General features: G+C 39.1%; 1 protein-coding gene and 1 pseudogene across 5 annotated transcripts in view; both read right to left on the bottom strand.

The window, feature by feature from the left end:
- PRR16 (proline rich 16) overlaps positions 1-27,671 on the bottom strand; it is a 787,493-nt gene that overhangs the window by 497,327 nt on the left and 262,495 nt on the right. The window lies entirely within an intron of this gene.
- Positions 1,985-26,646, bottom strand: LOC144216871 (uncharacterized; annotated as a pseudogene).

Genomic DNA, 27,671 nt, shown 5'->3' on the forward strand with positions numbered 1-27,671 from the left:
TCATTATATTTTTATTTAGTTCTCTGCCAAAGTCACCCAACTTGTTTTTGATTCCTTATATTTTTAATCATAATTATTTTAATGTTACACCTGCTGATTTGATGATCTGGATTTCCTTTGAATGTTTCTATAGTCACTTTTTGCTCTTGGATTTTTGACCATCCCTGTTTCTGAACACCTGATTGTTTTTGATATAGTGCTGAATAGTGTATATAAAAATTATAGAGATATTTTTCAGACAATGGAAGATGTTCTTTCCAGCCAAGATTTACACTGCTTTCTGCCATACAGGCCAGAGACGGGTAACACTGGGGACCACTAACATGGTTTCTGATTAGACTTCATCTTAGGACAGAGCCCTATGGAAGGAATCTCCTTCAGAAAACTGTGGCATTTTCCAAGACAACTTCTCCTTGGCTCTCTCTAAATTCAATTTGTTGTCTTCTAACCTCCTTGAAGCTGCTGAAAGTTCTGCTCTGCTTCTCACCCTCTCATCTATTATAATTCTATGAAAGCAGCCATTTAAGTGCCTTAGAGATGAAATCGGTAACCTTTGTCTGTAAATGGCTAGACAGTAATACATTTTAGACTTTGCAGATTAAGAAGAGAACTTGAGTACACCGTATAGGTAAATATATAACAAGAGAGAAATCTCCTACCCTGTGCTGATTCTTAGGAAGGGCCATCCTGGGTTGTTAGCACACTTTGGGTCCAATTACCAATATGGAAGAGGCATTCTCCAGACGAAGAGTGACCTGCCTGGTAGGACACACAGGGAGATTAAGCTGCAAGGACCCGACAGTGTTAGACTCTGTCTCCCTGAAACTAAGAACACCATTTTCTCCCTTTAGAGAGCCAAGCTATGTCCACTTGAGTAGCTGGCCAGGGTGGAGCCAATTCACTGAGTTCAGGTTCTAGGCTACTGGCAGTTGCCAAAAGCAGAGTTCTCAACTTTTAGGTGAAGACCAACATGAACCACGGACAATGGCAACCCACAGCTTTTGGCTAGGGAGGCAGGCTGAGACTGAAGCAAGGAGTGGAGGAAGATGTCTCAGCCTGGTCTCCAGGGCTCACAGTGCCAGTGTGCTCAAGAGTACTTGAAAGCCATAGAGAAACTCAACAAACTAGAATTGGCCTATGGGTGACAGTTTGCCAACACTAGCTTTAAAGTGAACAATGACTCCTGATACCAGACTACCTACTCTATGCCGTTTCTAAAATTTTTACTCCAGGGGCACCTGGGTGACTCAGTAGGTTAAGCGCCTGACTCGGCTCAGGTCATGATCCTGCAGTTTGTGAGTTCAAGCTCCACATTGGGCTCTGTGCTGACGCCTCAGAGCTTGAAGCCTGCTTTGGATTGTGTCTCCCTCTCTTTCTGCCCCTCCCCCACTTGTGCTCTGTGTCTCCCTGTCTCTCATAAATAAATAAATGTTAAAAATTTTTTAAAAAGATTTTAATCCAGAAAATTCTTTTTTTAAAAGGAAAACACTCTACTAAAGTCTAGTGGGAAATTATAGAAACAGCATACAACATAAAAATGTCCACAGTTACAAAGCTGCAATCTTGATAAACGACCAGCCACCGACATAGTACCGGGCTTCTCGGTCCCAAATCCCTGCATCTGTGTTGGAGGGTCCAGTTCAGTAGAGGTTCAGTTGGGTCAAATTTGGCTTCCTGATTTTTTTTTTTCTGAACGTTTATTTTTCAGAGAGAATGTGCATGCACTAATGGGGAAGGGGCAGAGAGGCAGGGAGACAGAGGATCCAAATCCGGCTCTGTGCTAATAGTGCAGAGCCTGATGTGGGGCTCAAACTCACAAACCATGACATTATGACCTGAGCTGAAGTCGGATGCTTAACCTACTGAACCACCCTGGTGCCCTGGTTTCCTCATTCTTCAGGGCTGGTCAAATGAGTTTGTGTGGCTTGGTACCAAGCAAACATAAAACGACCCTTCTCAAACCATCAAGTATTCCATGTTTTGTTTAGTAGTGAAGATTTCTTTGTACTCCTGACTCTGACTTATCCCTCAAGTATCCCAGGTTCTGGAATTTGTCAGATTCTTCTAGTTCTGGCTGCTGATGGCCCAGGTCAAACAGTGGGCCAGAGCAACAGCCCTCCTTGTCTGTGGACATAAACAGTAACTTCTCACAGGGGAAAGGACGGGCTGAGCAGTGCACCACAAGGGCCTCTTGAGTGGCCAAAGACCCTGTGGTGTTGTCACTGGGCCATGGGGTAGAGGACATGGCAGGCAAAGGTGCCACTCTTCAGCAGGTACAAGGGGGTGTTCCAGGTTTGGAAGCGGAACACGAGGAACACATGAGAGAAGAAGAAGAACAGTCCTGTGAAGCTCCCCATGGGGAGGCACTCCCACCAGCCAAGTGTGGGGTGGGAACCAATGACCTGAGGTAAGCCCCTCTTTCTGGTGGTTACTGCCCCCCCCCTCAAGAAGTGCTGGTTATTCTATTTCTGGCCAATGCTGTGGATTCTATGGGCAGTTTCACTTAGCCAAGAAACCTGGGGGAGTCCCTTGGTGGTCAGGGCTGTGGGGACCTGTGTTTTCAGCCAAAGCCATGACAAGAATCTCCTACTGCTGGAGCCTCTGCAGAGGCCAAGGGAGCAGGTCCTGAAGACGAAGGCTCACAAAATTCCTGAAGTCACACGAATCTCCAGAAACATTCTTTTTCTCTACTTGCTCTTGCAGGTAGAGGTCCAGGAGAGGTCCAGGAGAGGTCCAGGACCTCTCCACATCGACAGTGAATTGGATGTAGAGCTCCAGGTGGGCGCAGAAGCCTTCCAGCCCCTGTTCCCTGTGCCCCTCTTAGGAAGCAGCTCTTGGTTGATGCCATAAATGATCTCCCAGGGCCCCAACAGGGTCTGGTGTTCTGCTTGTTGCAGAGCCTTTGGCTCTCAGAATTCCCATGAAGTACATGGCCACCCACTCCAGCTGTTCCTAGCATCCTCAGTCTGCATCAGCTCCCAGGCAGTACAGGTGCATTTCAGCCCCCATGCACACACTGCTATAGCACCCAACACCCTGTGTTGGCGCCCAGCCTCTCCTGAAGAGGTGAGGAGTCAGTGCTCTAATCCAGAAAACTCTTGCTGTCTAGATAGCTTTCTCACTTCCCAAACATATTTTTTTTTTAACAGGTGTGCAGATTTTTCTCAGCAGATTTGGTCTAAAACAGTTTCTCAAACTTAGCACCAATGACATTTTGGGTCAGATACTTCTTTGTTGTGGAGGATGGTTTTATGCATGGTAGGAGGGCAGCAGCTGGCCTCACCTCTACCCGCTGGAAGCCAGTATCACTTCCCCAGTTCTGACAACCAAAAATGTCTCCAGACATTGCCAAATATCCCATGGGGATAATACTGCCCTGGTTCGGAACTACTGGTAAAAAAAATAACCACTGTTGCATTACCAGAAGGGGGAACTGAATATATTTAAATTCCTTGAGTTCTGGTTATTGGTATGCAAAAAATAAAATATAGCATTATACGGATTACATAACATAGAAAATGTTCAACTTAGTGTTTCCTATATAAGAAACTATTTTGGGGAGCTAGACACATGCCTAAAAGTACCTAAAGATATAAAGATAGTTAATAATGTATTTAGGATAGGTCAGTAGATAATAATTATTAAATGGGCCCATAACCCATGCTTGTTAATAATTTGAATATATTAAATGTTTATGAAGTTACAAGGATTTTTCTAAACTTATTTTGCATTTATTATCCATTTTACATTCAGAATAATCCAAGGAGATAGGTACATTGTTGTTCTCGTCTTCAACATGCAGTAAATGAGGTGCAGAGATGTTAAGTAACCTGCCCAGTACTGAGAATTGACAAGTGACAGCGCCAGAATTCAAACTGAAGCCTTCAGTCCCTGGAGACCCAGCTTTCATCATTTGCTATTTTTAAAGGGATGAAGCTTAATAATAAAAATGTGCTTTGAATTCCTGGTTGCAAGGATTTCTGGATGTGATGGATTTTATTGAATTAGTCACTGTGTTTCTCTTCAGGGTTCTTTTAATGCTTGCTCATATCTTTTTTAAAAAGGATGAAGACTGAGTTCATTTAAGACCATTTTGTTCAGTACTTAAATAAGCTGAATAATGTTCATAATAATGAGATTTTGGATTATATGTGCAAAGATTGAAAATGTCCCAGGAGGAATTTAGTGTAGAATTCATAAAATATTTCTTGACAGCTAGAGTTCTTAAGCACCATTGTGGCCAAAAAGTAGTAGAATTTCCAAAAGTGGAAAAACAAAAAAAAAGCTAACAATATGCCTGCTATAATTTACCAGCATAATTTCTTAATGGGATTTAGGCCATAAATTTAATTTCCAGGTGAAAAGTCACTATTAAAAGTTGTTGAAAACCAAGCAAAGATTACTAGGATGATACAGAATGGGTAGAGATAAAGGAGACCAGACACATTTAAGTAATATCCTACATTCTAAAAATCAACTGTGTTATTAATTATACATTAATGTATAAAGAAGTATAAGGTGTAGATACTACTACAAAATTTGGACCTCAAAATTTCAAATAAATAATAATTTACCTGAGGTGAAGCAGGGAACATACAATGCAAGAAGGAGAGATATTTTACTGGGGTGGGGGGGACATGGGCATAGTTACCTTTGGTAAGCAGAAAGAAATCTCTGTTAGTGTTTATACAATTAGTACTAGGTATGTCCAAGTACACATTCACACACATTTACAAATATATTCAAACACATTTTTGTCTGGTCTAGTTTATTACATCTCTGGTTTGTTTTGTTTTGTTTTGTTTAATGTCTATTTATTTTGAGACAGGAGGGAGGGGGAGAGAGGGAGAGAGAGAGAGAATCACAACCATGCTTCACACTTAGCGTGCATAAAAGGGACATGGGTTTGACCCCATGAACCCATGAAATCATGACCTGAGCCAAAATCAAGAGTCAGACACTTAACCAACTGAGCCACCCAGACTCTCTGTTTATTATGCCCTAAATATGCACTCAATAAGCCCAAACATATTTGTCTTTCTAAGCACAGTACTATAGTTACGGTCTTAACATTATCTATTCCCCTAAATTACAGACATAGAGTGAATCCAGAACTTAAAATGGGGTCATTCATGTTTAACTTGGAAAAACTTTACATCATCTTCAAATGGCATTTGAGATGCTATTAGATGGCCTTCTCATTAAAAAATTATTGTTTTGTATCTCTATGTAAAACACATAGAGAATGACAATTAAAGGAAGGAGCCTAGATTTCAAGAAAGAAAAAATTATTTAGGGTTTCCCCCAAGCTTTGTAGCCTACGTAGAATTATGAAAATGTAATTTGCCATTGATCCCAGCCATGATGGTGTGAGCAGTACTAGCCTAGCTCTTCAAAATTAAAATAGAAAGTTTCATGTGGCAATTGTTTGCCAACAGTGGGTAAAAGGGACAAAGGGCTGTAGTGCCTGAGAGTCTGGGAATACATGGAGTCAGACCAAAAACATCCCTGGCTTTGTGTCCAGAGGCACTTTCTAGAACACAGGAAAGCCAAGGACAAACAGAGCACAGTAGTCTTTCTAAACTGAGGAAACATATTGAAGATATAAGTCATTAAACTGACCAGAGGTTGTGGATTAGGATAGAAGACAAAAGGGAGCTGAATAGAAGGGAAGTCCCAGAATCTACATGGAGCTCCCCTTATTTTGTCGGTCAAATACTAAGCTGTGTGTATTGTGAGTGAGCCTCTGCAAAGTCCGGAAGAGAACAAATGCTGGAGCCGTGGGCTAGCGGGACATTTCAGCATCTGTGCTATCTAGGAGACACAGAGGGCCAGCAAGAAGGGAATGTCTCTGCTGCACACCTGGTATTTCAGCTGACTCCCAGGAAGTCACTTATGGGTCCCAGAATAATAGCTAATAAGGACTCACTGTAACAAAGCTTTTTATAAGCAAGGTTACAAGTAAGGGGATCCTTGCAAGAATGAAACTCAACACTTCCCAGAGAAAAACAACAGAAACTGACCACGAGAAAGCCTAGATGTTGGAATTAGTAGACAAGGTGTGTATGTATTTGCATATGTTCAGAGACGTAAATGAATATGTGATCATAATAAATAAACAGATGGACCTGAAAAGCAAAATATTTGAAAAGCAAAAGGGGGTGAGTGAAGGAGTTAACAGCCTGGAAACAATAAAAGAAAAAGAAAAAAACAGAGAGAGAGGCTCAAGGATGTGTGAGTCAAAATTAAGTGGTAAAACATAAATATAAATGGTAAAATATAAATATTGGTATAAAACATCATAAATGCAAATGGTCTCAAATACAGAGAATGACAAGGGAAGAGAAAAAATACTTGAAGAAATGAGGGCTCAAACTCACCATAAGTTGGTAAATAAATAAATAAATAAATAAATACCAAGATCCAGGAAGGTCAGCAAATCTCAGAAAGCATGTATAGAAATAAAGCACATTTGGATTTATTATATCCTAACAGCTGAAAATCATAAATCAAGGCAAAATATTGAAAGCAGCAAGAAAAACAACACATATTATATGAGAACAATGAATTAATGACAATTGATTTTCTTAATCTTTATTTATCTATTTTTTGAGAGAAAGAGAGAGAGAGTGAGAAGAGGGTAGAGCAGAGGGAGAGGGAGAGAGAGAATTCCAAGCAGGCTCTGCACCATCAGCACAGAGCCCTACTTGGGGCTTGAACTCACGAACTGTGAGTCAAAATCAAGAGTCAGGTGCTTCACCGACTGAACCACCCAGGTTTTCCAAGTAATGACTGATTTCTAATAAGATAGTGCAGACCAAAAAAACCATATACTTCAAAGTTAAAAAAATTGTCAACTTATGAATGTATATCAAGTGAAAATATGCTTCAAATATGAATGATAATAAAAACATTTTTAGATCAAAAGACAAAAATGTGAAGCAAATTCATGTTATTCAAACTGAACGAAATTGGCCAATATGGCAACTTCAATATAAAGGAAGAGACAAAGAACAAAACAGCCATAAATATCTGGGAACACCTGGGTGTCTCAATGGGTTAAGCATCAGACTCTTGATTTCAGCTCAGGTCATGATCTCATGGGTTTATGAGTTTGAGCCCCATGTTGGGCTCTGTATTGACAGTCTGGAGCCTGCTTGAGATTCTCTCTGCCCCTCCCCAACTTGCACTTCCTTTCTCTCTCTCTTAAAAATAAATAAACTTAAAAATAAGAAACTTATCCGGATAAATACAGAAGACTACATTTTTATTATATTTCTTTAAAGTACATATAAACTGTATTGGGGCTCCTAGGTGGCTCAGTCAGTTAAGCCTCTGACTTTAATTCAAGCCATGATCTCATGGTTCACAGGTTCGAACCTCATGTCAGGCTCTGTGCTGACTGCTCAGAGCCTGGAGCCTGCTTTGGATTCTGTGTCTCCCTCTCCCTCTGCTCCTCTCCCACTTATTCTCTCTCTCTCTCTCTCTCTCTCTCTCTCTCTCTCTCTCGCTCTCTCAAAAAGTAAATAAACATTAGAATAAAAATAAATAAGTAAAATACATGTAAATTGTATACAACAATAATTTTGACACGATCATGAGGCTTGTAATATAGGTGGATATATTGTATGTGACAATAATAGCACAAATTCAGTAAGAAATAAAAGATAGTATATTACTGCAACAGTCTTCCACTTCACACAAAGTAATATAATAAAAATGATGCATACTGAAAACCAAGAGGAATGACTAAATGTTATACACACACAAGAAAGACAAAGAAAGAGAGAAATAAACCTTACAAAGCCAATAGGGGAATGAGAATAGAATATTACAATACATATGACTAACTCAAAATAATGGTCAATGATTGAACAGAAGATCTAAAAAAAAAAAGTTTCTACAGGTCTAGAATCACCATTTCATATTGAGAATCAAACTCATTATTTGTTTGAACTGAAATAAAAAGGTCAAGTATATTTGACAATGAACACTATAAGGAATACCAAAAACTGTTTTATACATTTAAAACCATTAGGCATCTGGGTGGCTCAGTTAGTTAAGCATTCAACTTTGGCTCAGGAAATGATCTCATAGTTCACAGGTTTGAGCCCCATGTCAGGCTCTGTGCTGTTAGCACAGAGCCTGAAGCCTGTTTCATATTCTATATCTCCTTCCCTCTCCCCCTCTCTTACTTGTGCTCTGTCTCTGTCTCTTAAAAATAAAGTCGTTAAAAAAATTTTAATGTAAATAAATAAAACCATTGTGCAATGTATAACATGTAAATGATGAATATTAGAAGTGATCTAAAAATAAACTCAGGTATCTTAGATTTCACGTGTTCCTTCTTTTTTTTTCCTAATACTTTACTTCTTTTTGAGAGAGAGAGACAGAATGAGAATGGGAGAGGGACAGAAAGAGGGAGACACAGAATCTGAAGCAGGCTTGATGCTCCAAGCTGTCAGCACAGAGCCCAACGCGGGGCTCAAACTCCCGAGCAGGGAGATCATGACCTGCGCTGAAGTCGGATGGTTAACTGACTGAGTCACCCAGGTGCTTAAGGCATTCCTTCCTTAAACAAAAATGTTTTAAGTGCCCACTTTGTGTGGTGCATTGTTCTAGGGGCTTTGGAATACAGAAATGGAGAAGAGAAAGAGGAGAGAGGAGAGCATGTGGAAAAAAGGGCTTCAGGTGAGAGACACTGGACCCTGAAATGTGAACAAAGATCTGAACATGGTGAGGGAAGAAGCCATAGGATTAAATGGGGGAAAAAAATCCAGGTAGAGGAAAGAATAAATATAAAATGTCCATAGGGAGAGATTTGTCTGTTGTGTTCTAGAAACACCAAACAGACGAGAGTAATTGGAAAGTTACTGGGAAGAGGCCAAAAGGTTGGAATGAAACCAGATATATGGCAGGAAGGCCACTTTTAGACCACTGGAAGAATCTTGGCTTTTATTATCTTACTATCAATCACTTTGGATGTAAATTTTCATCCAATTAGGATAAAATAAAGTGACAACTTAGTTATACAATAATAGTTTAGCAAAAGTACTCAAGGTCAGTTTTGAGATAATTTGATCTGTTTCTATTTTTCAAACATTACTATTATGTCTGGAACAGAACATGATACAAGGAAGTAAGCAATGGTGATCAGTGAGACTATTAACACAATGTAGGTGAAAGATAACAGGGACATTTATTCATTTATGAGAGACAGAGAGATACAGAGCTTGAGTGAGACAGGGGCAGAGAGATATGGAGATACAGAATCCGAAGCAAGCTCCAGGCTGTAAGCTGTCAGCACAGAGCCCAACAAAGGGCTCATACCCACAAACTGTGAGATCATGAGCTGAGCTGAAGTAGGACTCTTAACCTGAGATACCCAGGCACCTCAGCTTCAGAATATATTTTTAAGGTACAGCCTACAAGGTATGCAAATAGATTTTCAGTGGAATGTGAGGGGGAAAAGAGAATGAAGGAAATCTAAAGCTATAATCTATGCAATTGGAAGCAGAGATGTGCCATCAAATAAGCTCAGGAAGAATGTGAGAAAACATGGTTTATGGGGGTAAGATGAAGAACATATTTTGGACGAGTCTGATATATAAAACATACAACTGGAAGATATAAATTTGGGCACTGTTGGCTTATAAATGGTATTCAAAGCCTAAATGACATCACTAAGCAATGGCTAGAGAGGGAGGGAGATGGGTGTGGAGAAAGAAAGAGAATAAGAAATGAAAAAACTTAAAAACTGGGCATTGGAGCAGTTTAAAACTCCAGATCAGTCCTAAAAGGAAGAAACTATTAGGTTTTCCTTAAGTCGGGAGAATACAATTTAGAATGAGTAAGAAATGGAAGAGGTTATATACAAAACCCCCTGAACAGTTATGAGACACAGACATGTGACCAAAAAAAAAGAAAGAAAGAAAAAAAAGAAAAAGAAAGAAGAACAACACTTTTTGAATATGATGCTATGATTCTAAGGCAATTCTTAGAAAATCTCAAATTGGCTATCATCCCAAGATATACAGAATTTCAGAGTGTACATTAATTCAGTAGTCCCTTATGTTGTGTCTACTAAACAAAAGGCAGAGAAGTGTGCTGAGTGAAGTATCAGGTTTACTGTGCCCAGACCTAGGAAGTTTATGCACCAACAGAAGAAATAAGAGCTCTATCTACATATCTATGTGTAACTGTTTAACTCAGATGTGAGAAGTGACCAACAAATGAATACATTGTGAGAGGGAGGCTGAATCCCTTTTAATTCAATGATTTAAGTAAACCTAACTGTAGAAGAAAGAAGGAAAAAAAGAAGGAGGGAAGAAAGGGGAGCAGAGCTGGAGTGGAGAGATGGGAAGGGGAGGGGAGGGAATGAAGAAGAAGGAAGGAAGGAAGGAAGGAAGGAAGGAAGGAAGGAAGGAAGGAAGGAAGGAAGGAGGGAGGGAGGGAGGGAGGGAAGGCAGGCAGGCAGGCAGGCAAGGAAAATAAGAAAGGGGGAGGAGGAGGGAGAAGGGAGTGAAGGAAGGGAGGAAAGGAACAAGAAGGAAAGATAGAAAGAGATAACGGACTTTAAAAGATGCCATGGTGCCATTGACTTCAGTCTAAAACATTGTTCTAAAAAACTAGTCTCTATTCTAGCTCTCCTCCTTTCTGTTTAGGCTTTGCTTACCAATGAATGGAGCTCCCTGCAAATCCAGGCTTTTATCTTCCCTGATTAAATTCCAGCAGACAAAAGAGAATCTTTCCCACCAAAGTTCTAACTAACACTGCGGGCTGGAATCTAATGGGATTCAACTGGATCATTTGGAATCTATGAAGCAGTCATAATGGCTGGGTCGAGGATGGGAGACCAAGGCCTGTCCCAAGTACATGAGCTAGGGGAACGGTTTTGAAAAGAATGTCAGGTTACTATCATGAGAAGAGAGAATCAGTGCTAAACAGAGCCCTCTCCCCCAAACCCCAAACATAGACACACACACACACATACATGTAAAATACATGACATATATGTATATGTTATATTTGAGTTATTGTCTGTGTGAGCAGTTAAAGAAGACATCAGGAAAACTGTACAATTTCAGACGGGACATTTCAAATTTAGGTAAAGTCGCCTAGAAGAAGACATTACAGGTTGAAGGATTTGCAAGACAAAGGGATAGTAGCTAAAAGATTGAATGGATGCTCAAGAATAAGATGCAAGTTTGACTAGGGGTCTTACATATGGAGAAGGAGGAAAGAAGGGAAGTTGAAGGCTAGGGGAGGGAGAGAGAAACAAGACAACTCATGTGAAATGCTGCTAAAAAAGCTCTAGATGCCAGAGTAGGGGGCTGACCCTTCATTTATTAATGCAAATCCCTAGCCATGTGGGGAGAATGTGAGGTATTATTTAAAATCCATTTGCAACTAATAGCAGAATACCCACTTAACAGCTGCTTATGCCACAGAGCATATATTGTTTACATAAGAGTCCAGATGTTGGCATTTCCAAACCTTAAGCTCTTAACATCCTTCTTCTAGTCTCTGATCCTTCATATAGTGACATTTGTCTTAAGACTTCCTATTCTTATATATCACAACAATCAATTCCCCTTTATGCAGGTTTCTCCTTCTCAAAGAAGAAAATCCATTCCCAAAGTTCCCAGCCCAAGTGTCATTACATCTCTTTGGCCAAAATGCAGCCACATACCCACTCTAAAACTGAATGTTGGCAAAGGAAAACGGGCTGCCAATAGTAGACTACACCTGTCATGATTTAGATTCTATACTGGGCCTTTTGCTGTTGCTCAACCATGGTTCTATTAGAAAAGAAAGGGGGGAGGGGGCAGTGGCTATTGAATAGACAACCAATAGAATGTACCACATTTGGAAAGCCAAAATTAATCTGAAATTAGTGTACAGAATGGATGAGGCAGTGAGTTATAAAGGGATCGATGGACAGAGCATCAGAGGTAGATCATTAACCAGAGCACTGCCAGTAAGAGGCTGCCTCAACAGTGCATGAGTATAACCTTGGAGGACATAAACTACCATCTAATGTGAAGTTATAAAAATGAGAGCGCAAGGAAGATTCCGTTTGGTTTGTACTCTGCATTACCAGATTGTTTAATTGTTTTAATTTCTTCATATCCCCAGGAGACCACTTAGAATTGTCTCATGTGTCTCCCAATCTAATGTTTATAGAATACTTTTAAAAATCCTTCCTATACTCTCCACCTACCCTCTGGCTTTTCTGGCAAAGGAGTACTGACAGTCTTACTGCCATTTTTTACTTATTAAAATTTCTTCACTTGCACCAGCCTAATGCAGCATTCAGCCCTCGGCATGCTGCCATGTTGGTTATTCCTTTTAGCCTGGGTTTTCAATTCCTGCCTCAAAAGAACTTAACACCCAGTGGGCAATATGGAGATTTGAAGCAGCAAATGACACGGCAAGGGCAAAAACATATGTTATAAGCATTATAAATTTCCCTACAAGGTATGAGGGGCTAGCAAAGTAAACACTGATAATAAAAAACACTCTGCTTCATTATGCTTTCTATGTCGCATACATTTTTAAAAATTTATTTATTTAAATTCAACTTAGTTAACATTCCATGTAGTATTGATTTCAGGAGTCGAACCCACTGATTCATCACTTACCCAAAACACCCAATGCTCTTCTCAACAAGCCCTCGTTAATGCCCATCATGCATTTAGCTCATACTTTTTTTTTTTTTTACAAATAGTTTATTGTCAAGTTGGTTTCCATATAACACCCAGTGCTCATCCCCAAAAGTGCCCCCCTCCGTGCCCATCCCCCNAAGTGAAATGTGACCTTCTGTAGCAACATGGATGGACCTTGAGGATGTTATGCTGAGCGAAATAAGTCAGGCAGAGAAGGACAAATATCATGCTTTTTTTTTTTAAAGTAGGCTCCACTCCCAGCACAGAGCCCAACATGGGGGTTAAACTCACAACCCTGACCTCAAGAACTGGGCTGAGATCAAGACAGACACTTCACTGACTGAGTGACTGAGCCACCTAGTCACTCCATACATTTGTTTTTAATCTATGATCATGGCTTGTCCTAGGTCCTTCCTGTCTATTGTCAACCTACAGAGCTATTAAAACAGAGACCACCACTCAAACAGGACACCTGAAGGTTTCTAATCAAATGGGAATAAGGCTTTTGGAACCAGTGCTTACTGATTTATGCAGAAATCTCACAATATCTACACTGCAGCACAATCAATCCATTTATTTTACAGACAGGGCTGTGTATGGTCAAATACAGCTTCCTAAAACAAAAGCCACCTCTGACCAAACCTTGACCCATAGGAGTAATCAGATTTCACTATTAAGCTTATTGAGCATGTAATTTATAGGTATAAACCACAGCCAATATTGTAGGTGTGGCAAAATAACTTTCAGTAATCAAAAATTAATGACCAGAGATTAAAATATGCAATGGTAGCAGTCACATTATGATAAATTATAATATACATTTCTCAGTTGACAATATTAAGTGCTCACTTATTTTTTTTAAGTAATAACTGCTATGCTTCTTTTTCTTTTTTTTTAATTGAAAAGTTTCTTCCTAACTTCATGGCAAGGGAGACCTACCAAAGCCTTCCTGTCTACTCTAAAATGTTAATTTCAAAGAAAGGGAACAAGTTCTAGGTCAGTAATGATCATGTCTTCAATGTCCTTATGCTTTATGAAATACAGTAATGCTTAAAAAGCAAACTTAGGTTCATTGTTGAAGTCACTTCACATTATATCAACAAATAGGTATCTCACTTCTTTTTTATTTTCTTCAGAGCAAAGTAATAAGTTCTGAAAAAATTATAACAAATATTGACTTAAAATATCAACTCTTGCATTAAACATGGTCTAACATACTTAACATAATCATTTTCTTTGCTATACGACTTTATATATATTCAATCTACATTTTATATGATTTTAATATATTTTATTTAATGTTTTACTTCTAGGAATTGGAAGATAATATGTCCCAAGTGGCTGCATTGATTAATTCTTCTGCCAATAAATGGAAGACAGAAGATGAAGAGTAAAATATGTCTTATGTAGCCATGTAATCATTTTTACCCATATCCTGGGTTCAAATGTTTGTCTTTTTATTTTTATTTTTTTTATAATTTTTAAATTTTATTTTTGAAAGAGAGAGAGAAATATCACATGAGTGGGGAAATGGGCAGAGAGAGAGGGAGACACAGAATCCAAAGCAAGCTACAGGCTCTGAGCTGTCAGCACAGAGCCTGATGCAGGGTTNAATATGGGGGCTTTATACATTATCAAATGTTGGCAACCCAAAGCTTTCATCGATTTAACTTTTCCTAACTCCAACATTTATAAAAAAATATACATAATATACTAATTCAAAAGTTCTTTGTGCCAACAAGAAATATCAATGCCTATCTCACACCATACACAAAAATAAACTCATAATGGATAAAGGACCTGAATGTGAGACAGGAAACCATCAAAACCCTAGAGGAGAAAGCAGGAAACAACCTCCTTGACCTCCACCGCAGCAACTNTATTAAAAAAAGAAAGAAAGAAAGAAATATCGATGCCTAAATACAAAGCATCAAAGGGGCACCCGAGTGGCTCAGTCAGTTGAGCATCCAACTTCAGCTCAGGTCATGATCTCACGGTTCGTGGGTTTGAGCCCCACATCAGGCTGTGTGCTGACAGCTCAGAGCCTGGAGCCTGCTTCAGATTTCTGTGTCTTCCTCCCTCTGTGCCCCTCCCTCACCTCTCTCTCTCTCACTGTCTCAAAAATGAATAAACATTAAAAAAAAAATAAAAAAATACATAACACCAAGACTAACTATCTAATATTGACTAAAGGTTAAAGAGATATCTTTTGTTTTTCCTGTTGACAAAAGACTCAATCTGCTGGTTTCTATCATCAAAACAGCAGCCAGACAATTCATTAGAAAAACTTAAATACTTGCCAACCCATATCTACTTTTTTACACAGATATATTGATTCCTCCCACACAGTGTCCCTGGACACCTAAATATTATTGAAGTTCTTTATGTTACACATGTTTAAACAAAGGTATGTATGAGGCTAAGCAGTTCCCAAAAGAATTCACAAACCATTCAGAGCGGCAATTACAAAGTAAAATGGAAGAGCAATAACAGATTTTAGCCATGTGATTTTGCGAGCATCACAGTAAAGGAAGAAGTTTCAACAAGAAGTGACTTAGACACTGAGAGTTTATTCTTCCCTCATATGCACCATGTTCCATATTCTCAAAAAGAAGCATCGGCTTCAAAACTATAATCTAAATACTAAAGTAAAGGTCATGTTAAATAAAAGTGTTAGATCACTTCAAAACCACTCAGAACTCGGTGGAGACGATGCACACAAAAAAAGCATACTTGTATTCACATTCATTTATTCCTTTAAGATATATTTATTGTGCAACAAATACTGCAAACTCTAGGGGCTTAGGGAGAATATACTGATGCACAGCATGATAATTGCTCTTCAAGGACTCTTAACTTTGCCTTTAGTTTTACACAAGCTCGTTTCACACATTCTTACAGTTTGCAATAATAAAAATATTATTGCAGCCAAAAAGGTAAAATTATGAATTGTTTCAAATGATCAGTTTCTCCTTCTTGGGTGACCAGAGAATAAGGAATCAATTTATTGCTTCCTTTTGTAGTTTCCAGAAACCCTCAAAATCATCTTCTCCATTCTAATTCTACTTCTGTGATAGTTCTTTTTTAACTCCTACTTCAGCTTCTCTATGCCAAGCGCACTCCTCCAGGGTTGCCGACTCATGGCTCAAGACTAATTTTCTACACTTTTCCTTTGAACAAATTCCTGAAATTCAGCGGGTTCATGATCTTAAACCAAATAAGTATCCACATGGCTGTGGTGTTGGAAATAAGACAATCATTTTCTAGGAACTTGGTTTTTGTCACTTTCAAAATTACCTAGTCTTTGTTTATCTGAAGAAAGTTGAGGGGTGCCTGGGTGGTTCAGTCAGTTGAGCATCTGACTTGTTAAATGGTTTAGGTCGTGATCTCCCAGTTATGAGACTAAGCCCTGCATCAGGCTCTGCACTGAACCTGGAGCCTGCTTGGGATTCTCTCTCTCTCTCTCTCTCTCTCTCTCTTTCTCTCTCTCTCTCTCCCTTCCTCTCTCTTTCTCTCTCTCCCCCTCCCTCTCTCTCCCTCTCTCCCTGCCACTCCTCTGCTCATGCTCTCTCTCTCAAAATAAACATTTAAGAACTAAAAGAAAGTAAATTAGTAAGTTGAGTAAGAGACTTCCGATGCCTAAATGTCAGATATGTGGTCCTTTTGACAGAGAAAATATAGAATATTTCAGTAGAATGATAATCCACTTTCTGTCGAAAATAAGCAAACACATGAAGTTCTTGTAAGCAAGTAAGGGAGTGAGGTTTCACTGGTAAATAAAATTATTTCAAATTGCTCAGATTTATTTTAAGTTGGCTTTGGAATCATTTAAAAATCATAACATATGCAAGTCCTGTGCTAGTCCAGCTGCTTAATTTTCCAGGATTATTTATAAATCACTTTTGTTCAATAAGTAAAATTACCTTCCCTGCTAAATTTGAATTACCAGACACTTCCAAAATATTTCTGAAACCAGCAACTGTTTTCTCATTTGCTGCTTGGCGTGCCTTCAACAACTTATTTAGCACTTGTAGAAGAGTCTCGAAGATCTGATCCGTCGTGTTGTAGTGATTTGTTTTCCCACTGCAGCATCGCCTATCTCCAACAGACAGTATTTCTGCAAATAAGCCTCAGAAGTGTGAAGCGCCACCATCATAGTCATGCACAAATGGGCCCAAACCTAAAAGGCATGAAATAGTTAAATGGCAAAGCCCTAAGCAGCTGTAGCCAAGAGTGACACATGATATGGTCCAAGAAATAACCTGAGAGACATCGCTTTGATTAATGGACTGAGAGATACTGAAATAGTTGTTCCCTTTCTGCCAAAAGCCAGAATGGTCTGAGGCTGGTGGTCAAACTGAAATGATCATCAGAATCACCTAGGCAGCATTTTAAATCTAGAGATTCTTGGGCTTCATGCCCTGCAATTTTGTTCAGTGGTAGTGGGGGGAAGGGGGAGGGGAGAACCATTATTGTTATTTTATTTGATGAAATTCTCCAGTTAGGAAACTTTCTCCAGTCTCTTGCTCAGGCAGGATTAGAATAAATGATAGAACCATACATCAATATCAACCGTTGTCTATAAACACCAATTGTATTTTGGTATATTTACTTTCAGAAATCATTCGTGTATAAATATACACTTAGTTTAGTGATCTTGGCTACAGTTCATTTAATTAGGTGTCTAGAAATTTTTTCGTAAATGGACACTTTTAGATATTCTTACACAGAAGTTTCTGAACTCGCTGTACCCAAAAGATTAATATTTTCACCCATGAGTAAGTAGATCATGTAATCAGCAACCCTTACAGAAAAAAGACAAAAACAGGGGCGCCTGGGTGGCTCAGTCAGTTAAGCATCCGACTTCCGCTCAGGTCATGATCTCACGGTTTGTGGGTTCGAGCCCCACGTCGGGCTCTGTGCTGACAGCTCAGAACCTGGAACCTGTTTCTGATTCTGTGTCTCCCTCTCTCTCTGACCCTCCCCTGCTCATGCTGTCTCTCTCTCTGTCTCTGTCTCTCAGAAATAAGTAAAACATTAAACATTTTTTTTTAAAAAAAAACAACAAAGTCTATTTGGATTTTAATCATCTTCATGTGAAATGTGATAAGAGAGCCATCTGAGCTGTGACCATTTGCAAACCACTGCTCTAAACCTCTCCTTCCTCCTGCCCCTCACCATTCCTTCTAAAGAGAGGGACTGCCAGGCAACTATACTGGGCCATTTTGTAGAGAGTAAAGTGCTGGCACTTCCCTGCCCTCTAAATTCATGTGGGTAAATACCATAGCATCTAGGAGCAGGAAGAGCCAAAGCTGTATATATGTGGGAGGCAAATCTACATACTCTAGAGGCTATGTAAGGGGTGGTTAGCACCCACTCTAGACCTGGGTGCAACTCTCATGATGTCGCTTATACACTTTCTACTTCAATCTATGTATTTAATCTCTCTTTGCTTAACTCTCTTGATCTGGAAAAATGGGGTACATTTTAATATTTACCCCATTATCACTGTATCTGTGATTGCTAAGTTATTATTCAGAGGGACAGCAGACCAGCAGCATAGGCCCTACCTAGAGCCTGTGACAAATGCAGAACTTAGGTCCTGTCCCAGAATCTGCATTTTGAATAAAATTTTCACATGTGGCATGCGACAGTTTGAGAACCACTGATTTAAGACATGTGAGGATCTTGGAATTTTAAGGAATTTACAAATGTGATGTTATTACTTAGGTTAAATCTGAACATTAAACAATTAAAACCAAGTATTAAAAAAATCTGCCAAAAGGTATAGAGACCTGATAGAAACAGTGTCCAGTCCAATCTGTGGGGGACAAATCAGAACCGAAGGAGACCAGTTTGGGCCAGCAAAGAAGGTGTATGGCTGATGCAAAACTAGAGACTGAGAAAAATGACGTAGGAAGAACTACAAGGGAAATGTATCTCTGACGAATTTCCCTCAAGGTTGTCCCTCTGGGAAAGGAGACAGAAAAGTCAATAGATAATCACACTGTAGTGAAGGTTTAATAATGCATGCACACAGAATAGAAATAGGTTAAGAGAGAGAGAGAGAGAGAGAGAGAGAGAGGGAGAGAGGTGCACTCTGCCTGAAGAGGTCAGAGAATGCTTTTGCAGGGGACACACACCTGAACTGGATTTTAAAGAAGACATGAATACAAATAAGAAGCCATTCTGAGCTTCGGAAATCTCAAATACAAATGCTTGAGGTCTTCACTGCATGGTTGCTGAATTTCAAGGTCACTACACCTTGTATGTGGGTGGCAGTGGCTCTATGTTTATAAAAGGGAAAATCAGAAGAGGGTGTTGAAATGCTGCTAGATGCTAAGCCTATCTCTCTAAGACACAGTTCTGTTGTTTCAGGGTGGGCCCAGAAATCTGTATTTATAGGCCGTCCATCATTCTGATATATTTGATAAGACATGATGCTGGTGTTTGACTTAATTATGAAATGTTTTTCTTTTTTTTTCTGATAAGCATAACTGTGTCCTGGACCAAATGAGCTGTGAATGGAGGGTTAAGCTAGTGAAGTGATCAACATTATTTTTTAAGTGGATAACTTGGAGAAATGTAGTTATGCATATATTTATAAAGAAACAGCTAAAGGTATTGGCTCTGGAGCCAATGTTCCAGATATACTATGCAGCCTTGTAGAGGTCACCTTCATGCCCTGTACCTCTATGGACTTATCTCTGAAATGGGACACAAACACATTACGAGGCAGTTGACGGTCATGAAGCACTATGAAAATTGTTTAATATGCAATAAACATGTAGTAACAATAAAAGTTTAATCATTACCATCATAACCATCAGTCTTCATATGATAGAGTTTTATGAACAATGCATCTGTCCCAAGAAGAGATTACAGAAGGATATATTTAAAAATCCTATTAACAGGGGTGACTGGGTGGCTCAGTTGGTGGAGTGTCTGACCCTTGGTTTTGGCTCAGGTCATGATCTCATGGTTTCATAAGTTCGAACCCCATGTCAGACTCTGCACTGGCAGCACAGAGCCTGCTTGGGATTCTCTCTCTCTCTCTCTCTCGCTCTCTCTCTCTCTCTCTCGCTCTCTCTCTCTCTCTCTCGCTCTCTCTCTCTCTGGCCCTCCTCTGCTCATAGTCTCTCTGTCTCTCTCAAAATAAATAAATAAACTTAAAAAAAATTAAGAATGGTTTAAAAAATCCTCTTAACAGTTAATACCTTATGCATAGATATTAAGGTCATACTTACTTCAAACCTTCTCAGTACCCTTTAAAAAAGTAGAAGTATTTCCTTGTGCAAGTCTCCTTTTGTGTTTTGAAGCATATATGGGATAGTGGCTCACTGATGTCACATCTAATCAGAAAGATGAATGCTTGGCTACTATAATGCAGCAATACTTAAAAGATCTCTTGAGGCCAAAGGTGTTCTTTCTCAAACCAGACTCATGGAGACAATGCACAGACTCCAGACTGAAGCCAAGACATGGTCAGAGAAAAGTCTGAAGTACTTTAATGCAGTTACAACATGACACAGAATTCAATCTCTCTGTTCTTAAAAATAATCTAATACAAAAAAAAAAAAATAGGTTAGCCAAGCCCTGGCTCGTTGTAATAGCAGATGCATCATCTAGGAATTCACAATCTGTTTGTACATTCATTCTTTTTTGGAATCTTGCAGTTAACACAGTACTGCTGAAAGATATTGAGGCCTGGTAGATTTAAAATATTTTGGTGATAGGCAAGCTCATTCCTTATTAGCTGCACTATCAATCACTAATGATTGACATATATTAAACATTTCAAATAATTTCTTTTCCAGTAATTATAGATTTCAAACTTAAATGCATTAAAAGATCATATAACTTTGACAACTCTGCTTTTCAAACAAATATATTAGATACGAATACCTAGAACTATGGAAATATCTGTATAAATTGAAACTAACGTGTACCTCTCTAACTCGGTCTTTTTTGAGGACACAATTTATCCTGGATTTGCTGCTTTTTCTGAGTAGTAAACAAAAGCTGAATATATATGTATATTCTGTATAGCTGATATAGCTGATATTCCAGGAACTGGAGAATCTTAAAGTAAAAGGAATATAAAATGATGTCATTGGGCTAAAAGGTTGAAAACTCAATAGTTTCTACCTTTCCTTCAATATTGAGGACATCCACAGAAGTTGCTGTATACTCCTTTCAAGCTAGAAGCTTTTAAAATGGTAACTGAATAAATTCAATACAATCATGGTCTATTCTATCCTGCAGTCTCCCGTGTGCCCTCCCCCCAACTCGTCCTTCCACAGCTGGTATCTCTACTTTTGTCTCCTGGCTGCAGGGTGATTCCACCTTCTCCTCAGCACACAACTTGAAGACCACTTCCTCAGATGAGCCTTCCCTGACCTCCAGAACTAAGTTAAATCCTCTACTTCAGACTCCCTTCACATTAAATAATTATCCATTCTAGCATCTGTCACAACAGTGTGTGTGTTTAATGTCTGCCTCTCCGCTGCCTCCATGGAAGTAGAAACTTCACTTATCAGGGCCAACCTCAATGCCTATCACATGAAAGACACTTAAATACTGTTTGAATGAATGAATGAATACATTTTTTAAAGATATTTACTTTAAAAGAGAGAGCAGGCATGCATGCAAGGAGGGGAGGAGAAGAGAAAGAAGGAGAGGGAGAATCCGAAGAAGGCTCCATTCTCAGTGCAGAGCCCGATGCAGGGCTTGATCCTATGAGCATGAGATCACAACATGAGCCAACATCAAGAGTTGGACACCCAACTGAGCCACTGAGGAACCCCTACAATTGTTCAAGGCTCTTTTTTAAAAAATATTTTTTAATACTTTTTACTTTTGAGAGGGAGAGAGCATGGCAAGGGCAGAAGTTTCTTTAAATATTTCTACATGTGCTGAACACAAGAAATTAATGTACACTCCTCCCTGGACACTCAGTTTACAGAAAGATCAAGTCTTTATATAACATGGTGGCAGATGGTGACTACCCTTATCATGGCAAACACTGAGTAATGCACAGAATTATCAAATCACTAAGTTGTACACCTGAAACTGAGAGAACATCATATGTCAACTACACTTCAATAATAAATACATACACACATACATACATCAAATAAAAAAACAAATACAAACACTGTGGGTCCTGCTAGATGATGGAAAATGAAGTTGTCCATTTGCATAAAATGTTTATGTTTCTTTGAACTGAGCCAAACTTTTGAGAACCAAATCAAGAACAATTTCTACCAGTTTGCATTCCCACCAACAGTATAGGAGGGTGCCCAGCCCCTCTGGACAACAGTGTGGAGATTCCTCAGGAAACTAACAATAGAACTCCCCTATGACCCAGCAATAGCACTGCTAGGAATTTACCCAAGGGATACAGAAATGCTGATGCATAGGAGCACATGTACCCCAATGTTCATAGCAGCACTCTCCACAATANACTATTTGTAAAAAAAAAAAAAAAAGAAGAAGAAGAACAATTTCTAGCTGTAGCTGAGAAGCTGGGAAAGAATTATTCTCTACCTAGTGTTTCCTTACTCCTTTATATATGCTGATTTTTATCTTGAGGGGAGGCAAATGCCAAGCATAGCCGGCTCGTTCCTCACCATCGTGTCAAGATTCCATTTCATTCCTTCCTCTGCCATCCCACATAAGCAGAACTTTCCAGTCACCTGTGGGTGATGGTGTATGCTATTGCAAAACCCAACAGGGTAGTGAGAGGTAGCAAGCAGAAAATGTTTTCACGCATTGGACCATAAACACAGTTACTTCCGATATCTACCGGCAAGGAAATGAACAGTCACCGGAACTTCTACAATGTTTCTTCACTGCTGTTTGATATAGATATATAATTTTAGGAATAAACTGTTCCCTCTCTTCTATGCCCAACCCCACTGTGCTTCACCACCACAGCTGAGACTTCAACATACTTCCAAGATTTAGTCATGCTGCTTTAGTTATAAACCTTTTGTGAAAAAGTTAGCTTGTTGTGAATCAGGCCTTCCCACACAAGGCCACAAAAATGTGTGAGTTCATTTCTGAACAAAATATTTAGCTTAGTTAGAGTTGGTTTGCTTGTATCTCATATAAGACATGCGAACAGAAATCTTATTTTTGCAACAAGCGAGCCATGATTTTTATTTATAATATCATGCTGGTCTTTGCAGATGACTAGATCTAACTCACTTTTCACGCTTTTATTCTTTATGTCTTCCTATAGGTTATAGAGCAAATTTTTTTTTTAAAAAAAGCTTATTTGATTCTAATTTTCACATGGGAGAAGAGAGCTCATGTTTAGCTATTCTAAAAATGTATATAGGAGGATGCTGTTCTATGTCAAATGGCTGAAGCCCACACACAAAATGCCCTATTGCTCATGAACCTGCACTGGCCATGCAATTGGCTCTTCAGGATTGAAGATTCCTCTTTGGTGGCCATGATGGTGCCTGGTCAGCACGGGCCTCTACCCAGGGTCCAATGAGGTTTTACTCCCTAAGGGCAATGACACGAATCTTACTCATTAAATCTGAGGCTTTTCTGCCCCATAAGTTGATTCACACACTCAAAAATGAATATTTCAATGCATACACACTTCAAATAGTCTCATATCTTTAAAGAGGATTTTGAGTGCTTAGAACTACACACACACACACACACACACGCACGCACGCACGCACACACCACTTTTAGTTTCCAGGACTCCGCAGAACAGATGAAGACCAAGGAATCAAAGTTCTAACAACTGTGTATTTCCAGCACGCTGGTCTCCTACTTCCCATTTGGAAAGAAGGGCTCTATGAAGTACAAGTCTTCAGGGACAAACCAAGAATGGCCAGAACTTGGGACTTTCTGAGACTATATGATCAGCCAATTTCCTAAGCAATGTTATTTTATTCAAGAGGTTTGTGATGGAACTCTAATTATTTACAGGCAAATACTATACCCGAGGCTACCAAGTATGGCAATTGCTTTAGAGTACTTCATATGTACTATCTCACAACAAAGCTCATTCAGGTAAATATTTAAATCACCATTTCCTCTGGATGTGTACTTCAAAACTAAAATTCAACACTGGCAGCTGTTTCTCCATCTAAAATGAAAAAAAACTTCTCCAAGATATCAACTAGATAACTCCAACACAATTTTAACCACCTCCTCAAAAGATGTTGAGGTTAATTATACCTGATAATGACTCTCACCTCTCAGAAAGCACCACAGAGTCTCCCAGGCCACTCTCCTAAGGGATTTTCTAGTCTTTACCAGCTAAAAACAACTAGAATTTGAAATCAAAGTCCTCCAAACATTGAGAAACCAATGAACCAGTTGAGGGACAGAAAACTCCCCAAACTCCTCAGGTATAAGGTCCAAACCGTGTGTCAGAGAGACAGAATGCTAGTCTGTCTGTTTGACAGACGTTTGCAAATCCATTTTGAGAGAGTCCTACTTCACCTCTCTACACTCATATACCTTTACATTCTACCAAAGTCTCTTAAGTAATCTGAGCTTCAATTTCCTCAGGTGTAAAAGGTAGAGAATAAAGCCTAGCTTACCAAGTTGTGAAAACTAAAACAACTCCACATTTGAAAGGTCTTTGAAAATGTTAAATCCTCACGTTAGGGTGAGATGTTGTTTATTAACTGGGATTGGGAAAAAGAAACAAAGGATCATGACATATTCTGTATCTTGTCACAAAACAGCCAGAAGTACTTCCATGAAAATGTAAATCCACCTTCTATATCAATTAAGCAAATAGTCCACAATATTCTCTCCCAGAGAGAAAGTAGCCAGTTTTATGATGTAGATAGGTATAAACTCTATTATCAAAAGTATGAAATTCTATACAGATCATATTATGAAATAGTATCAAAAGGGCCAAAGTTAAGATAACATTTATATGGACTGGGCAGAGAAATCTGGTTCTTTCTAGACTGGTTTCTTTCCTTAAGCCCTCATAGCTACTGCCAGTCCAATGTTCATTTACAAATCAAAAGATCCAACATTCACAAACCTCAGTACACTTTTATTTCTATCTTGGAACAGCCACTCAGACTTCTGTAACCTATAAGCCATAAATATATAAACCGAAAACCCACACAGAGACTAAATAATAAATAAATGTTTGATCTCCTACGGTTTTTGCTTATCTAAATACATTAAGAATTTTTTTAACCCATCTCTCTGTTATGAACTCAAAACAGTGTCATTTCACCCTTCAGTTAAATGGAAATAGCTTTCAGTCATCCAAGGCAAGACTCCAAAGTTAAATCCAGGAAAAAAAAAAAAGGAATTATTTAACTTTGAAATATTGTCATCTGTACAGAGTAACTTTGTAAATCATGCTGCTTATAACAAGGGTAGTTTGCTGGTTTGAAAATTTATTAGACTCTATTCTCTGTGGTCTGTTATAAGCAACACATGGTTAAAGTTCGGATATCTGTATAGAAAGGCATTATCAAGATCACTCCTCAGCCTTGTGCAAATGAGTCTCACAGTATCTCCTGGCTTACTTGGCCCAGACCAGTCTGCTGCAGTTCTTGTGAGGCAGACAGTGGGTGATCTTCAAGATCAATGCTGGCAGTTCCTTGTCTCCTAATTAAAGGATTCTTCTGGGGACAGAGCTGATCTCTTCCCCATCCCTGCAAATGTTCCCTTGGAATCTCATTAGGGTGGTCCTTCTGGAGGTAGCCCAACAGTTAATGCTGGTACTATCATCTTTTTACCTGTGTTAGAATCACTGGAAACCCAGGTATCCTCCCTCCCCAGCACTTGCCCTGTAAGAACTGTGAGAGAGAAGGAAGATGTTATGTCAGTCGGCAGTCTCCTGACATTTCTTTCTCCAGAGGCACAAGGATGGCTCCAGAGATACTGCACCTGTGAAGAAAAAAGTCTCCAGTCTCCATGTCTTGCAGAAAACTCCACACGAGATGAGAAATGGGGAAATAGCATGGAAATGCCTTTTTAAGTTTTTTGCTTGTTTGTTTGTTTTTTTGTTTTTTTAGTAAGGGGAGAAGCAGAGAGGGAAAGAAAAAATCCCAACATGGGGTTCAATCTCATGAATCATCAATTGCGACATGATCTAAAATCAAGAGTCAGATGCTTAACAGACTGAGTCCCCAAGGAGCCCCAAGAAATGTCTTTTAATATGTACTTGTTTTCATAGCTTTTCTCCATAAGATTCAATTATTATCTCATTGCTTCTTTTTGTCCCTCTAATTGAAGGGGGAAAATAAAACCCAATAAATAGGATAGGCTGTCTTCAAAACTTGATGCCATTAGGAAGGTTTCAAACTATGAATCCCACTCATTTAGATTTGCCTTCTTTTCCTTCAGGAGCTATCTCTCTCTATATATATCCCCTACCACATGTACACAGCCACCTGTTCTTTTGATCCCATGTAATTATTCAAGCAACGATTGAACATATGATGATAAATGCTAATTTTTCTATTAGCCTACTTGATGCAAAGTGATATCAAGAGGAAAAAAAATGCCCAGAGGTTCTGAGCATTGTGGAAAGTCTCCTCTTGGAGAAGCAAGCCTCTACCACTCTAAAATTAATTTTGTTCTTGAATTATTCCAACTGTTATCCAAATGACTCACTATACAGGGCTCAGACAGATGTAATCCAAAGGCCAATCTTTGAGGCTCTATTTGAGCATTGATATCCTACTTTAGAAGAGGATGTGAAAATAAAGAGTACAAAGTCTCAGCTTTAGGGAGTACCATATGTCAACCCAGAATACTGGTGAGGCCCTGAGGAAAGAGACCAAGACATAAAGGATAACATGCCTCAGCCAATGCCTCAGCCAATTTCGCGCAGGATGGCTTTCTGTGAAATTGCACCGAAACCAGCCCCTGCCAAATTCCTGAGGCAATCAGTCCTAGCCAAAACTGAAATGGCAGCTCCGCCCACAAGTTCAGTGAGGCTGCAACTGCAGGTCTCAGGCCCCATCCCCCTAATCATGTGAGGAGACAGGTCTCGATCAATAAATGCTGAGACAGCAGAAAAAGGACAGAGGACAAGCGCTGGCAGGTCATACTGTTACTGTGACACAGGCCTTGGACCCAAGGCTTTGAATGTGGCTGATTAAGGGCTGGCCCTCCTTCAATTATGTTGCTTAAAAACCTCACAGCACAAAAGCCAGGATTCCTGTATCAGAATGTGACGCTCAGCCTTGCTAGAAGCTTGTCCCAGCTTTTATAGACTGTTGAGGACCTGGAGCCCAGCAAATGTTGCTGCAGATGAGTTGGTCTTGTCCTCTAGCCAACTGCCCTTTTGCGCTCAACACATATGCAATTTGTTCAGTGTCGATAGAAGTATAAATTGATACAAACAAAACCCACCTTTGTGGGAGATAATTTAGCACTATCAGAACTTTTATATTTTGACCCAGAATTTCAACTTCCAGAAATTTATCTTACATACATGATTGCAAAATGATGTTTGTACAAAGTATTCATAGCAGCACTGCTTCTTTAGAGCAGATTATAAAGAGACTAATATTCACCAACCAGGTATTGGTTAAACATATAATGCTACATCCACATAATGGAATACTCTACAGCTGTTTAAAAGAAAAGGATAAGAAAGCTTGTTTTGTATTGATATATAAATATTCCAAAATACATTGTTCAAGTTGTAGACAAGGAGTAGGTGTATTCATTTTTTTTTTTTCTCTTCCCAACATTTGGATGATAGGGACAATAGTACAAACAATTAAATGCATCAATAATGAAGTGATGAAGGGTAAATCTTTGAAAGCATAATCATATTTAGTAAGTAGCCACAAAATAGGGTAATAAAATGTAGTATCATTTGTAATTCTGAGTTTTCAAGATGAAGTTCAACTGGTACCTCAAGCTGTTTATGTAAACAAAGCATAAGTGAGCACATTTATGGATGTATTCAGTTCGTGAAAAAAATGAGAAATGATATAAGTACGGTCAGTCTATTGACTGATTTGCAAAGACTCAGTC

Source organism: Crocuta crocuta, unplaced genomic scaffold, assembly GCF_008692635.1.
Source record: "Crocuta crocuta isolate KB4526 unplaced genomic scaffold, BGI_CrCroc_1.0 scaffold218, whole genome shotgun sequence".
Taxonomy (NCBI): domain Eukaryota; kingdom Metazoa; phylum Chordata; class Mammalia; order Carnivora; family Hyaenidae; genus Crocuta; species Crocuta crocuta.